Source organism: Pleurodeles waltl, chromosome 3_1 (genome assembly GCF_031143425.1).
Source record: "Pleurodeles waltl isolate 20211129_DDA chromosome 3_1, aPleWal1.hap1.20221129, whole genome shotgun sequence".
Classification (NCBI taxonomy): domain Eukaryota; kingdom Metazoa; phylum Chordata; class Amphibia; order Caudata; family Salamandridae; genus Pleurodeles; species Pleurodeles waltl.
Genome location: NC_090440.1, coordinates 470,759,810 through 470,775,992, shown reverse-complemented (window position 1 = coordinate 470,775,992; position 16,183 = coordinate 470,759,810).

Sequence of the window (16,183 nt, the reverse complement as noted above, 5' to 3'; positions counted from 1 at the left end):
TGACCAAGCCTTAAACTTCCCTTTTTCTACTTATAATTCACCCCTACCTTAGGCCCTAGGAAACCCACAGGGCAGGGTGCTATGTAGGTAAAAGGCAGGACATGTACATGTGTGTTTTATATGTCCTGGCAGGGGAAACTCCTAAATTAGTTTTCTACTACTTTGAGGCCTGCTCCCTTCAGAGGCTAGAATTAGGGCTACCCTCATATACTGTTTGAGTGGTAGATTCTGATCAGAAAGGTGCAACCGGGTCATATTTAGCATGGCCAGAACGGGAATAGAAAATCCTGCTTGTTGGTGAGGTTGGATGTTATATTACTATTTTAGAAATGCCACTTTTAGAAAGTGAACATTTCTCTGCACTTAAAATCCATCTGTGCCTTACAGCCTGTATACAATCAATGTCTGGGCTGGGCTGGTTGACAGCTTCCTTGTTCATTTCACCCAGAAAACCACAAATACAGGATACTCAGTCACACCTGCAGTCATCTGCATACTGAATGGGTCTTGCTGGGCTGAAAGGCTGGAAGGCCTGACTCTTACATTTCAAAGGCTAGTGACCTGCCCTCACAGAATGGACTGCCACACCCCATACTGGGACCCTCCCTGGCAGACAGACCTGTACTGAAAGGGGAACTTGTGCACTTCAATGTCACTCTTTGAAGTCTCACCCACTTCAAAGGCATTTTGGGGTATATAAACTGGGCCCCTGACCCCACCAACTCAGACACTTCTGGACTTGAACCTGCAACCTGTTAAGAGAAGCTGTTTGGCTGCCCAAATTACTCAGCTGGACTGCTTTGCTGAGAAGGGCTGCTGCCCTGCTGCCCTCTGACTTTGCTGAGAAGTGCTCTCCAAGGGCTTGGATTGAGCTTGCCTCCTGTTTTCTGAAGTCTGAGGGCCCCAAAAAACTTCATTTCTTCAGGAAACTCCCTGTGCACCAAACATTGACGCACAGCGTGCCGGAAACAACACAAAGCCGTTTTGCAACCGAGAAATCGCCACACAGCCAATCTGAAACGACGCAGCCTGACTTCCTGAGTGAAGATTTGATGCGGTACTTGCCTTGCGACTGGAAATTCGATGCACAGCTCTACCGGATCAGCAGAACCAGAACGATGCAGCTGATTCCACAAGTGGAAAATTGATGCAGCGCCTGTTGTGAGACAGAAAATTGGATTCATACTGGATAGACGCAGAGCCTGTGACTTCTTCCCATGTGCCCAGGATTTCCCCACATCGTCCCTGGGAGCCAAAAATATCCCTGCATTGCAGTGAGGAACTAAGACTGCGTGCAGAAAAACAACGCAAAGCCCCTTGCAGCGTGGAAGGACACAACGCATCTTTTGTGCTGCATTGGAAAATCTGCTGCACACCTTATTTTACACGCAACTCCTCCTCTGTGGTATCTGTGTGTGGTATTTTTAAAGCAAACTAGGTACTTTGTTTAATCAAGGGACAACTGTTGATTTTTAAGAATTAAGACTCTTTTTAAACTTGCAAAAGTGATATCTCAACTTGTGCTTATTGGATCTGTATCATTTTGGCCTTACTTTAACCAGATAAATATCATATATTTTTCTAAACCTGTGTGGTGTATTTATGTGGTGTTTTACTGTGTTACTGTATGATTTATTGCACAAATACTTTACAAATTGCCTTCTAAGTTACGCCTGACTGCTCAGTGCCAAGCTACCAGAGGGTGGGCACAGGATAATTTGGACTGTCTGTGACTTACCCTGACTAGGATTGAGGTCCCTATTTGGACAAGGGTGAATACCTCTGCCAACTATAGGTCCCATTTCTAACAATATCAAAGAGCCTCTTACCTCTCTTTGCATACTGCAGTGATCCATTACTGTGGCATTAGGGAAGCCATAACTATGTACTTTTGGGCGCTCAGCACATCAAATAAATATGTAGCTCCCCACCTCCATTCGGTCACCAGTGATATAATCTGTTTAGTTGCCACTTACATGCTGTTTTTCACATTGAATCCACTGCTGTATTTAGCAAATCTGCTGATGTTTGTTTCCACTTCACACTTATCGCTTCAGCCTGAGCCTCCGGTGGCCTGCTGCTTCTTAACCAACAGCGTTTCCGCCTGCCGCCAGTACAATGGGATGCTGGGATAATAGTATATCTATGATGATAAGTCTTCTGCTCTTTTTTTTCCCTTCTCCGAGGAATCTTAAACACAAGTAACTTTGCTGTTTTGGGGAAAGCAACTGCAAAGGAAATTTAAGTTGTTGGCAGGGTTTGCAAAGTCGGTCCTGGAGGGCCGCGTCCATGCCAGATTTTTAGCATATCCACATTTAGAAAACTGTAGATTTCTGAAACATCTTTTTTCTAAATGTGGATATGCTAAAAATCTGCCATGGACCTGGCTCTCCAGGACAGACTTTGCAGAACCCTTTTTTAGAGAAATCATCAATTACATAACAGGAGGCTCACAGTTGCATCCGGTGATTGTTATGTCTCTTGGGAGTGTTCTATTTAGATGATGAGAATATGGAATGAATGAGATGATGGGAATATGGGAGATATATAAAGAAGCGATTACAAGAAACTAGGTAAGCTCTTTTTCCAAAAAGGTGCACACAATAAGGACTGGAAGAGGAAAGGCGATGTAAAACAAACAGAGAGAGGAGGAAGAATAGAAAAAACAGAGTTCAGACTAGCAATCAATCAAGAAATCATGTGTGAGAGGGTACATTACAGATGGGGACATGAGTTTGGAATCAACATGCCCTTAAGCACCTAAAATTGTTAATCTCGAAGCAGAATTGAGATAATTGTGCTATAGAAGGGACTTGGATTCTACCCTACTGAATGAATATTGTGATTGTACAGAGTTAAACGTTGATTTGATTAGATTTGTCAGGAGGCTGAATTTAAAAGGTTTTGATGCCACTTAAAAGGGAGGTGAAAACAAGTTGCTTGGGGTAAGAGATACGAATTATCTATTGTTGAAATGCATGATGTACATACTTTAATATCAATAAACGATGACTCAGTGTCATTAATTTATGTGCGATATTAGATGTAGACTTGACTTAAGTTGTGGTAGTGGTCTAAACCTTCAATCTAAGTTTAATCCACATTTCGGTTAATAATGTGTTTATTAAATTGTAGAGGGACTGCACATACTGAAGTGCAAACCTGTAAGGGCCAAAGGCCAGTTCCAGCAAAGGATAAGGTAAACTTTAACCCTGAAGAATGCAAGGTGGTTCTATTTAGGGGATATTGTTGTTATGCGACAACTGAATGAAATGTAATGTTAAAAGAAAGTGAAAGGTAACCTGATGTGACGGGTAAAATCGGTTGTTTTTGAGAGACAAAGTGCATGGAAGGAAATGTGCCTGATCAGTGACTCGGAGTAAATGAGTTTGAGCGTAGAATCCCTGGTTCCCATTCATCTATTTGTCACTGAAGGTACATAGCCCTGCCAACTTCTGTCCTGGGAAATATATTGTTACTGGTCAAGGGGGTTTACTGAATATCTTTCTAAATATGTGAACCAGTTTTTGAAGCCTTTTGTAATGAATTTGCCTTTGTATGTATGTGAGAGGCACCATGGATGTACTAAATAAATTGGAAGATGTTATATGGCCTCAAACCATGCTCTTTGTATCCCTTATATATTGTACATTTATATACCAGCATCAACAAGATTTTTAAAAATAAAGCTATGCAGCATTGTCTGTCATTTAAAAGTGTTATGTTATGGAATGTGTGATTTGTAAAGCGCACTGTCATCGGGAGGGTATCCTAGCACTGAGGAGGTGTGCCCATGTCAAAAGCCGGGTATTCAGCTTCTTGTAGAATTTAAGAAGAGAGGAGATGGTTGTGATGTAGAGTGGGGGCCTGTTCTACTCTTTAGCAGCAATGTAAAAGAACATCCATCCTCCTGATCTAGTTCTGTGTATGTGTGGGATGTGTTTGAGAAGGAGTCTATGAGGTATCTGGGTGGTTGGTGAAAGGAGATGGGGCGGTTCAGGTAGATGGGACATAAGTTGCGCAGTGCCTTGAAAGTTGTGTAAGGAGCACTGGCAGTGCGCATACGTCTCTGGGATGTTCCTGCACAGGATGAAGAAGGCGAGCTGCCTACAATTATTGCTAAAAGTTATTCAAGTATAGGTCAAGTATAGGTCGGGGTAGTTTTGGAGCCAGACCTAGTAAGCAACAATTACAAGGTAAACCCTATAAGGATTCTACCAAGCAAGCAGCTCTGGGCTCTAAAAAATGCAGGAATGCACAAAAACAAACATCTAAAAAATACAGGGGAGAATCTCCACATTTGGAGACATTTGTAGTTAAGAGTTAGAGATATTATAAAAACTCCTAATAGATATCAATATGAGGATATAGGCCAATCTCGTTCCTTTGGGGACTCACTGGATAAACGTAGTGTGAGAGGTGGGCAATCAGACCAACAAACTTTATGTGAAACCAAAAAAAGATATACAACGCTCATCAGACATTTCAATTAAAAAGAAGAGACACTTACACAACAAAATCACAATTTAAAAAGAAGAAGGTGGTTGCTATTTCTGGAAGAAATGCCATGCAAGATGAGGGTTTTATTGAAGAACAGAAACTGGGCACCGGCTTTGCTAGACAGCGCAGCAGAGATCACAATAGTTCACTGGAATCTTCAAGAGCATCTGTAGGTGAAAGCAACTGATGACTTTTTAGAAGTCGAGACTTTGGACAGGCGCACCTCCCCTCCGAATAGGGTATACACAATGAAAATACAATTAGAGGGAGACATTAAGCGCACTATTGATATTATATTTTGGAAACGATTAACTGGCATTTATGACGAAAAAGATTGACGACCACAATTTGTCTGTGATATCACACGGGGAAAAGAGATTATTAAGCCTTTCTTCTATTCCCTGGTTCCCGTAGAGCTAAAAGAGGCATGCGCATTCTATTGAGCATTGGCACACGCCCCTGCACTGTATCGTGATGATGTTGGGTGCCATAAAGATTCTCCCTACCACATGATACCAATTAGGTCCCAACTATAGCTTAAACTTCAATTTCCTATTAAGCATGAGGCTAAAGCACTTGTGAGAGAGATACTCGCACAGCTAAAGTACCTGGGTGTAATTGAGCCCTGTGTCTCACCAATGAACAATGCCCTATTTCCCCTTGCTAAACCAGACCATTCATATAAAATAGTCTTAGATTACAGACATTTAAACAGCCATACACCCACATTTGCTATTCACAATGCACATAGCACAAGACCCATTAACAATATAGTGCGCGAAAAATACAAATCAAAGTTGGATATTTCCAACGGCTTCTTCTGTCAAAATATAGCACCTAAAAGCAGGTATTTAATGGCAATTTAGTGCTTTAGACTCACAGAACAATATTGTAGGCTCCCACAAGGGTATAAGAATAGTCCTGGGCTGTTCTCAGCAGGAGTAACATCCATTTTACACAACATTGACCCTGAGGCATTGCCCTATGTCCACAACATCTATCTAATGGATGAGGATCTCATTTACCACCTAAAACAAGTGGCCCACGTAGTTGTGGGATTTTCCAAATTCAGCTACAAATTAAGTTTTAAGGAAACAAAAATTGCCTTCTAGGATGCGAGTTTTCAGATGAAGGCAAGAGCCTAGCGCCCCGCTTTATAGAAAAGTGTGCACAATTGCAACCACCAAGCACCATAAAAAAAGGTCCACTCCTTATTGGGCTTTTTAAACTTTGGCAGAATCTACATTCCAGATTATGCACAATGCATTAAAACATTATGGCCCTCATTACAACCCTGGCGGTAAATCCCGCTACAGGTATTACGACTCACATCTCGGAATCCGCCACAATACAGACACCCACACAAGTCCGCCACACCAAAGGTCAGTGATAAACTGGCGATACCAAAACCGACACCACCACGCCAAGAAAAATACGCCCACACTATCACGACCCACAAATCAATGCGGCGGTCTTTCAACCGCGGTAATCCATTGGCGGTACACACCGCTGCGCTCACAATACAAACACACTTACAAAACACAACCACATTGGACAATTCAAAATACACACACCAGATACACATACACACACCACACCCACACACTCACAACACTATAAAACACACACCCACATTATCCACAAACCCTTACAACATAACATTTAGAAGAAGGCCAGAGAGAGAGATTAGCAAACACAACACCAGCATCCGCAGACACACAACACCATCACTTATATAACATCCACGTACCTCAAACAACACACACCAACACATCCCCCCACACATCACAACAGACAGCACCTCACACATCACCCACACCACATCAGGGCACCTCAAAGACACCCCAGGTTTTCAGAGGAGGAGCTAAGGGTCATGGTGGAGGAAATCATCAGAGTAGAGCCACAGCTTTTCGGATCACAGGTGCAGCACACCTTCATTGCGAGGAAGATGGAGTTATGGCGGAGAATCGTCGACAGGGTCAACGCCGTGGGACAGCATCCAAGAACACGGGATGACATCAGGAAGGGGTGGAACGACCGACGGGGAAGGTGCGTTCCGTGGTATCCAGACACCAGATTGATGTACAGGGGACTGGCAGTGGACCCCCACCTCCTCCTCCACAACTAACAACATGGGAGGAGCAAGTCTTGGCAATACTGCATCCTGAGGGCCTCGCAGGAGTAGCAGGAGGACTGGACTCTGGTAAGGCAAATCTCTATTACTATATCCCCCACACCCTACCTGCATGCCATCACATACCCCCACCCTTACCCTCACTCCCATCACTCCATCTTCTCACATATGTCCCACTATCACAACCCACACATCTCAATACCAAGGCCCTGCACTCAACACCTATGCATGGACCACCGTCACCAAAGCATGTCCAGTACCGATACCCACACAGACCCCAAACCAACTATCACAAAAGGGCAAACACAAATATGCAAGCACAGGAGTAGAGGGTACCTCACCCAATGCACAAGATGGCACACACAGATACTAAATCTATGCATTTACACCCCCAACAGGACCCATATCCAATGTCACCGGACAGGTGCCAGACATATCCAGTCCCCCCACAGAAGAGGCCCACAGTGATGACAGCAGCTCTGCACACCTGGATGAAGATGACCAGCCCGGCCCATCAGGGACCTCGGGACAGTCGGTTCCCCTGACACAGTCCCAAACCACCACTGAACCTCCCCCCTCAGGAAACACCACCACAGCACCCAACCAGCAGGCCCATCGCTCTGTCCCCAGGACACGTCAATCAGCAGTGTGTCCACCAGTACAGGGAACCCAGGCAAACCCATCAACCCAAGAAAATCAGGGACCTGGGGTCAGTGGCAGTGGGCATACGGTTCAGGGGACAAAGGCACAGTATAACAGGGAAGCTGGGAGGACTGCTGTGCGACAGGGGGAGGACAGGCCCAGGGAACCAACACTCCACGAGGCACTCTCCAACATCATGGGAGCTTACCACCATTTCCAGGAGACCATGGGCACGGTACTGGCCAAGTTTCAGGAGACCCAGCGGCTTCAGGAGGAACACTACATGGGGATCAGGGAGGACTTGAAGTCCATCAACACCACCCTGGTCACCATTGCAGGGGTGCTGGCAGACCTTGTAAACACCATGAGGGACACAGTGGGATACCAACGGGCCCCTGACACTAGCCTGGATGATGAACAGCCCTCCACCTCTGCCGGCGCTAGTGGACAGGAGGCACCACCACAGGACCAACAGGCCACCAGCACCCCACCCCCTGCAGAAGGAGAACCACCCCGCAAATGGTCCCTGAGATTCAGGAACAAGACAGAGAACATTGCCAAGACCCCTGCCAGGAAATAAGACCCTCCTGAATGTCACCCTTCTGTCCCACTTTGTCATCCTGTCCACCTTGAACTGCCATAGCTCCACTTCCTATGCCCCATTGGACAATGCACCTGTGAGACCAAGAGACTGGACTCTGCCATGGACATTCTTCCACCATCACCGCAGCCCATTTCACACACCCCTCCACTTATTTGCACAGATATAAACACCCTTGAATCACCAAAAAATCTGGAGTCAAACTGTGCTTTCACAAATGCGTAATTTCAAAATCTCTGGAATATAGCAATGTCAATGCACCTGTTCAAATACCAATGTTACACAGCTGTAGGCCAGGAGTAAACATAGCAGAGAGCATAAATTGGGACCCAGATCTGTGAAATGGAAAGCCAAAGTGACAAGTCAGGGTCCATACACAGAGGTAAAAAAGCAGACTTATGCTAGGTCCTACAATAGTATGAGATGTGAGAAGCAGTTCCATCTTCTTACTTGTGTCTCACTGGAAGTATTGAATGATGATGTTGTTTCGGTTGTCTACATCTTCTTCTTCTGCCTCCTCTTCTTCACTGTCCACAGGCTCCACAGCTATCACAAGACCAGCATCAGGCCCATCCTCCTGCAGAAAAGGCACCTGCCGTCGCAATGCAGGTTGTGCAACATACAGCAGGCCACGATGATCTGGCACACCTTATTCGGTGAGTAGTGTAGGGATCCACCTGTCAGATGGAGGCACCGGAATCTGGCCTTCAGGAGACCGAAGGTGCGCTCGATTATCCTCCTAGTTTGCCCATGTGCCTCAATGTAGCGTTCCTCTGCCCTTGTCCTGGGATTCCTCACTGGGGTCATTGGGGTAACCAGAGTCACCTGCAAATATCGAGGGACAACTGTTAGACATCCTCCAAACATTAGGGAATCTCCCATACTCAGACAGCAAACTAAACTGTGTGGGGACTTTAAGCTCACCTACTAGCCACACACGGTGCCTCTGTAGTTGCCCCATCACAAAAGGGATGCTGCTATTCCTCAAAATGTAAGCGTCATGCACTGAGCCAGGATACTTGGCATTCACATGGGAGATGTACTGGTCTGCCAAACACACCATCTGCACATTCATAGAATGGTAGCTCTTCCAGTTTCTGTACACCTGTTCATTCCTGCGGGGGTGGGGACAAATGCCACATGTGTACCATCAATGGCACCAATGATGTTGGGGATATGTCCCAGGGCATAGAAGTCACCTTTCACTATGGGCAAATCCTCCACTTGAGGGAAAACGATGTAGCTGCGCATGTGTTTCAGCAGGGCAGACAACACTCTGGACAACACGTAAGAGAACATTTGCTGGGACATCCCTGATGCCATGGCTACTGTTGTTTGAAAAGACCCACTGGCCAGGAAATGGAGTACAGACAGGACCTGCACTAGAGGGGGATGGTGGATAGCTGACATCAGGTCAGGCTCCAACTAGGCACACAGTTCCTGGATTGTTGCACGATCAATTCTGTAAGTGATAATGATGTGTCTGTCTTCCATTGTCGACAGGTCCACCAGGGGTCTGTACACCGGAGGATGCTGCCATCTCATCACCTGCCCCAGAGGACGTGCCCTATGGAGGAGAACGGTGAGCAGAGGGTCATGCAACACTTAGGTATCACAAGGCTGTTTTGCAAAACCTTTACGTTTTCTCTATGTGCCTTTGTCTGTCCGTATTCCTGGCCTAAATAGGTGTCATGCAGTTATTTGGCCTGCCATGTGCCCCCCTGAAATGGCGGCTGCCTGACCTGTAAGGTGGGACGAGGGAAAATGAGGTAACTGCGCTGGCGTTGTACACCGTCGTGGTAGGCGGTCAAAGACCGCAGTGCAATTCAGCATTGGTTAACATTGGGCCCTATGGGTTCCAGGAGCCAATGACGATGTACGCCGGCAGTGACGGTACGCACCGCCGCTGACGGGACCGCCAGTTTCTATCTGTTCCCTCACTTGATACCTGACCTTCAACAGGAGAGAACCTACACTGCAAGTGCTGCTGTGACCTGTGTCTGGAAGCGACAATGGCTACAGTGTCTGGGGAAAGAGCCCCTGCCTTCACTTTGGAGGAGTTGGAGAAACTAGTGGATGGGGTCCTCCCCCAGTACACTCAACTGTACGGTCCTCCAGACAAACAGGTGAGTACACTGTGAGCATGGTGAATGGAACGTGATTGTATGGAGTGTCGTGGATGGAAGAGGGAGGGGGGGACAGGCCAGCATGTGAGGATAGTGTGTGTGTATGTATGTCTGGGCCAGGGTGGGAGGTTTTTAGGCAATGTGTGGGAAGAACTGTACGGGAGATTAACATCCATTATAACTTCACTTTTCCTCTAGGTCAGCGCCCACCAGAAGAAGGGTGTTTGGCGTGCCATCGCCAAGGGAGTGCGGACCCTGGGGGTCTACCATAGACAGAGCACCCCCTGCCGCAAAAGATGAGAGGACCTGCACCGCTGGAGCAAGAAGACGGCGGAGGCCCAGCGGGGGATGGCCTCCCAACGTGGAAGGGGTGCCCGTCGCACCATGACCCCCCTGATGTACCGGATCCTGGCGGTGGCATATCCGGAGTTGTATGGGCACTTGAGGACATCACAGCAGCCACAAGGGGGTGAGTACACTCTCATTCAGCTGACTCTGCGCGCTTGACGAGGTGTCTGGGTAGGGGTGGTGGCCTGTGGGTTCCCCTGGGCCAGGGCAGACGCACAAAGGTAGATCCATTGTTTTACAGCCTCATTTCCACTCCAACACCAAAGGTGGTATTTGCCCTCCACACATAGTCAGGCTCCCATGGGCTCCAGCTGTGCATGAAATGGGTCTAGACAGAGTCCCCCTTGGGCATGTGCTTTTCCCCTGCACTGTGAGTGCACGGCTTAGTGCATAGGGCTGCTCCCTGTGTGTTGTGTCCGCCAACGGTAGTGGTGTTGCATGCACTGACCATGTGTCTCTTCTGTCTTTCCCCCCTTTTTGTTTTGTCACCCTGTTCTTGCGTGCATTAGCATCATCTGGCGGAGGAGCAGGGGCACCGGAGCAGGAGGGAGCTGCATCCCACATGGCCCTAGAGGGTGAAGTAACGGTGTCTGAAGGCACCAGTGGGACAGAGGGCAAGGGGAGCTCCACGACAGGGACAGGAGCATACACCAGCGACTCCTCCTCTGATTGGAGCTCCCTTGCGGTGGCGAGCACCTCTGTGCCCACCGCATCAACAGGTACAGCCGCCACCCCCCCTACCAGCACCGCCCTCCCAGCAGCCCTTCAGTGTGTTTCCCGTGCCCGCTCACCCAGGAGGGTGGGCATCTCCTTCGCCCCAGGCACCTTAGCCCCTGCCCCAGTCAGCCCTGCTGCCCTCAGCGAGGAGGCTATTGACCTCCTGAGATCCTTAACTGTTGGGCAATCTACCATTTTGAATGCCATCCAGGGTGTTGAGAGGCATTCGCAGCAAACAAATGCATACCTGGAGGGCATTCATGCTGGCCAGGCGGCCCAACAGAGAGCATTTCAGGCTCTGTCCTCAGCACTGACGGCAGCCATTGTCCCTGTGTCCAGCCTCCCCCCTCCAACTTCCTCCACCCAGACCCAATCCCCTGTACCTCAGCCTCTCCCAAGCACACCATCAGCCCAACATGCACACTCATCAACACACAAGAGTGGACATGGCAAACAGAAGCAACACACACTCCACAGGCACTCACACAAGCACCATCCCCATGCAGACACAGCAACATCCACTGCCTTCACTGTGTCCCCCTCCTCCACGTCCTCCTCCTCCTTCCCTGTATCGTCTCCACTCACACCTTCATGCACTACATCCTCAGCCACTACCTCCATCACCAGCACACCCATCACCACACACTGCTCACATGCACTCACCACCCCCACTACCATTCACACATCCACTGTGTCCTCTTCCAGTGTGTCTGTGAGTCCTCCTCTCAAACTACACACATGCAGGCACACACGCACCCAACAGCCATCCACGTCACACAGCCTCCGGCCCATGCACCTTCACCCAAATTCAGCAAACGTACACCTCCTACAACCACTACCTATTCCTCCACTCCCAAACCCCCTAAATCTTCCCATACCCGTGTGTCTAAGAAATGTTTCCTGGCTAACATTGACCTCTTCCCTACACCTCCCACCCCGTCCTTCCTCTAGGGCCAGGCTGTCCAGGTCCCAGCCCAGCACCTCAGCCACCAAATCCTCAAGCACAGTGGTCCCAGCAACTCCAGTCTCATCGTGGGCGCCATCCATCAGGGCTGCCAGTGTGCCACCTAGCGAGGCCAAGGAGCAGGCCAGTCTGCCACCTGCCAAGGTGAAGAAGGTGCCCATATGCTGGAGGGAGAAGCCACACCTACCAGTAAGCAAGGGTTCCTCCAAACAAAAAGGGGACAGTGGCAAGACACCAGCAGCAACATCAAAGGTGGGGAAGGGACACAAGCCGAAGAGCAGGTCAGGACAGGGCACGGTGGCTCCGGCTGAGGGACCAGAGTCACCACTTCTGTCAACCACAACATCAACCTGTACGGCAGTGGACACCGCCACCTGCACCACCACCAGCACTGCCACCAGCACCACCACCTGCACATCTGCTGCCTCAGCAACAGTCCCCAGCATCATCCCCAGTGGGCAGCCGTCCAAGGCTGCAGGAGACGTCCTGCTGTGTCTCTCAACAGTTGCAGACATATGCACCAGCACCACCGCCACAGACACCACCGCAACCACCGCCACCAGCCCCGCGACATGCTCATACAGTGCCACCACAGCTGATATGGCAATCATCCCCAGTGGGCAGCCGTCTGAGGCATGACTCCCAGCACTGTTTGTGCCTGCAGGTAGCAGGTGAAGTCGCAGCAGGGTGGAGTGTCTCTGTCTCCATGGCGTATCATGCTACCTGTTCCCAGGCAATCTCATGGCACACACACCCAGGTGAGGGAATGGGACCTGCCACACTGCATGTGAAACACTCTGGGCACTAAGCCCCCTCCAGAACCAGTAGAGATTCACATCCACTACCTCAGTCCTTGGCAGGATGAAGCACTCTGGGCACCAAGCCCCCTCCAGAACCAGTGGAGATTCACATCCACTACCTCAGTCCTTGGCAGGATGAAGCACTCTGGGCACAAAGCCCCCTCCAGAACCAGTGGAGATTCACATCCACTACCTCAGTCCTTGACAGGATGAAACACTCTGGGTACAAAGCCCCCTCCAGAACCAGTGGAGACTGTTATCCACTTGAGAGACTGTGGCTTTGCACTCCCCTGGATACAGCAGTGGGCAAACCACCCACTGGAAAGACTTGAGAGACTGTGGCCTTGCACTCCCCAGGATACAGCAGTAGGCAAACCACCCACTGGAAAGACTTGAGAGAGTGTGGCTTTGAGAGACTGTGGCTTTGCACTCCCCAGGATATAGCTGAAGGCAAACCACTCACTGGAAAGACTTGAGAGACTGTGGCTTTGCACTCCCCAGGATACAGCAGTGGGCAAAACACCCACTGGAAAGACTTGAGAGACTGTGGCTTTGCACTCCCCAGGACCAATCAGTAGGCTTGGAGCCCCCTCGTGGAGCAGTGGCGCAGTCTGTTTATCCGGCTGAGGTGCCCCCCTCCCCCTGAGGTGCCTGTTTATTTTCTATCTGATGCCCCTGCAGTGTTCTCTCCGTTTCGAGACATTTTGGGACACTGATTGACGGACAATGATGTAATTAATATCTGGATTGGTGTAGTTGGTGTACATATTTGTATATACTGATTTTTTAATTTGCTCTATCTGATTTTTATTGATTACACTCCTTACAATAATTTCCTTTTGTCCTTACATTCTTCCAGTGGGTGACGAGGTGTATATGTAATGTTGCTGCATGTATTTGTGTGTATGGTGTTGTGGGTGAGGGTGTGGGTGAGGATGTTGCGTATTGCGTGTGTGTGTGTCACTCTCTTTTCCCTCCCCTTCTCCCCTGTGTGCTAGGTGCAGTACTTTCCGTGGTCGTCGACGGCGTCTTTCCTGCTCCGGATACAAGAGGAGGAAGACCAGAATGGGCAGGACCTGTAGTTCGGGCTCCATGGCGTCCTGGTTCCTCGTTGGGTGTCGAGAGGTGAGTAGTTTCCCTTCCAAGTCCAGTTTCCGCCGTGCTTTTGATAGCGTTGGTACCGCCACGGAAAAGGTAGCGGATAGGTGAGTTGTAATACAGTGGGTGGAACCGTGTCTTCCGCCTGTCTGTTGGCGGTTACCGCCGCGGTGTTTGTTTCTACCGCCATGGCGGTCGGAGTGTTAAAGTCGCTGTCTATGTTGGCGGTTTCCGACATGGTCGTGGTTCCATTTTTTTTTCCGCCGGCCTGTTGGCGGTATTACCGCTGCTTTAACACCGACCGCTAGGGTTGTAATGAGGGCCTATATGTTTTAATATGCCCCAACTTTTCAAGTAAATATTGGACAGTCGAGCATACACGCATTCTTAGAGCAGTGCAACACGACATGCTTGCAGCAAAACACTTGCACAGAAGGAACAACAAAACACATTTGGTCATTAGAGTAATTGCTAGTGCCATTGGCTTTACTTATGTAACAATTAATGAGGGTGATACCGTACCTGTTGCATCAAATCACACCTGTGCTGCACAGCAGAACAACACTTTGCTCCCACAAAAAAGATTCTGAATGCTGTTCAGATGGCTGTCATTATAGAGAGACCTCTGGCTCAGAGTAAACGCATTATTGCTGTCTCTCCAATCCCAGCCCTCAAGTCTGTCACAAAGGATTGTGTTCCAAACGCAAAAGCATTACATCCATGCTAGATCCAATGGGGAACATCTCTGCCAGCCACTGATGTAGATTACATTTTCAACCCAAAATTACAAACTCAAGAATTCCTTCAATACAAAATGGAACATCTGATAACAGCAAACGCTTTGCCTATTGATTAATATCAAATAATTATTTATACTGATGGTTCAACCAAACCAGCTGTGGGTAATAAACACCAATACTCCGCTGCTTGCGCAGCTGTGAGTATCTACATGAAAGATGGTGAATTCCATCCACAAAATACTTACACACAGACCTTAGAGGACTGTACTGCTCAACTAGCAGAGCTTAAGGCACTTGTGATGGCACTGGAACACATGGATCCAGAACAACTGACATTAATAGTCTGTGATTCGTACTACTGTGTCAAGTCCTTCAATGAATATCTGCATTTCTGGCTTCAGAATGGGTTCAGAGATTCAAAAGGAAACACCATCAAACAGAGGTTACTGTGAGATAAAGTAAAAGATCCAGAAGAAATGCTACCCAATGCCCATGTAATTCATACATTGGGACATTAACATGTAGGAATACACGTTACAGGCAATACCTTGGGCGATGAAGCAGCCACGTTAGCAGTAGCTAAAGCTTCTGTTGCTGCAGTAACTCGTTCCTGAATGAAGCTGGATGATAAAAAACTGACTGATGTGAAAGCTTTGGTTAATGGCAAGCCATTACCAAAGGCATATTGTGCCACATATTCCTACAGCATACCTAGCCTGAATATTGCCTTAGTAACAATACCGGGGGTGGGTGATCATGTGATCCCCAACCAAGACCAAAGATCTGAGTTGGTTAAAGCGGCACATGAGGTAGTTGCTTCTGCCCATGCATTTGTGGTGGCTTCTATTTCTCTACTTCAGAAATGCTATTGGTGACCAGGTCTATACAAACAGACAAAACAGTATGTCCTTTGCTGTGACATCTGTCAGCAAATAAAAGGGCCCACCGCCAAACTCCCACTTCAGACACCGCTTCTCTTTTCAAAGAAACCACTGCAATGTGTTTACCTGGACCATTGTGGTCCCCTGTCACCTGATGATGCATACAAATACATGTGATCAGCTGATGCTCAAACTGTTATTAAAGATTTGCAAGTCTTAATCACTACATATGCAGTTGCAACTTTTCACTCATACCAGGGCCCTGCCTTTCCCTCAAGGGCATTCACGGACATCTTGCCTTCGTTAGGGGTCCAACTCCATTTCTTGTCCCCCTACCATCCTGAGTGTAACAATGTAGGGGAATGGAAGAATTGAGACTTAAAGCAATCCTTAACAGTGAGAGAATTAGGCAGGGGTGTTAGTTAGCCTAGTCACCTGTATGGAGTCCAAAGAGCACTTAATAATCTGCCCAGAAGGGCCATGGGAGGGTGCACCACATAAGAGGTGTTGATCTGGACACAGATGTATGTTCCAGATCTTGATGGCTCTGGCGCAGAGGCGTCATACATATCTTTTGACATAAATGAACATGTCACTTTAAAATTAATGTGTTTGTGTATCGGGTGCCAGTG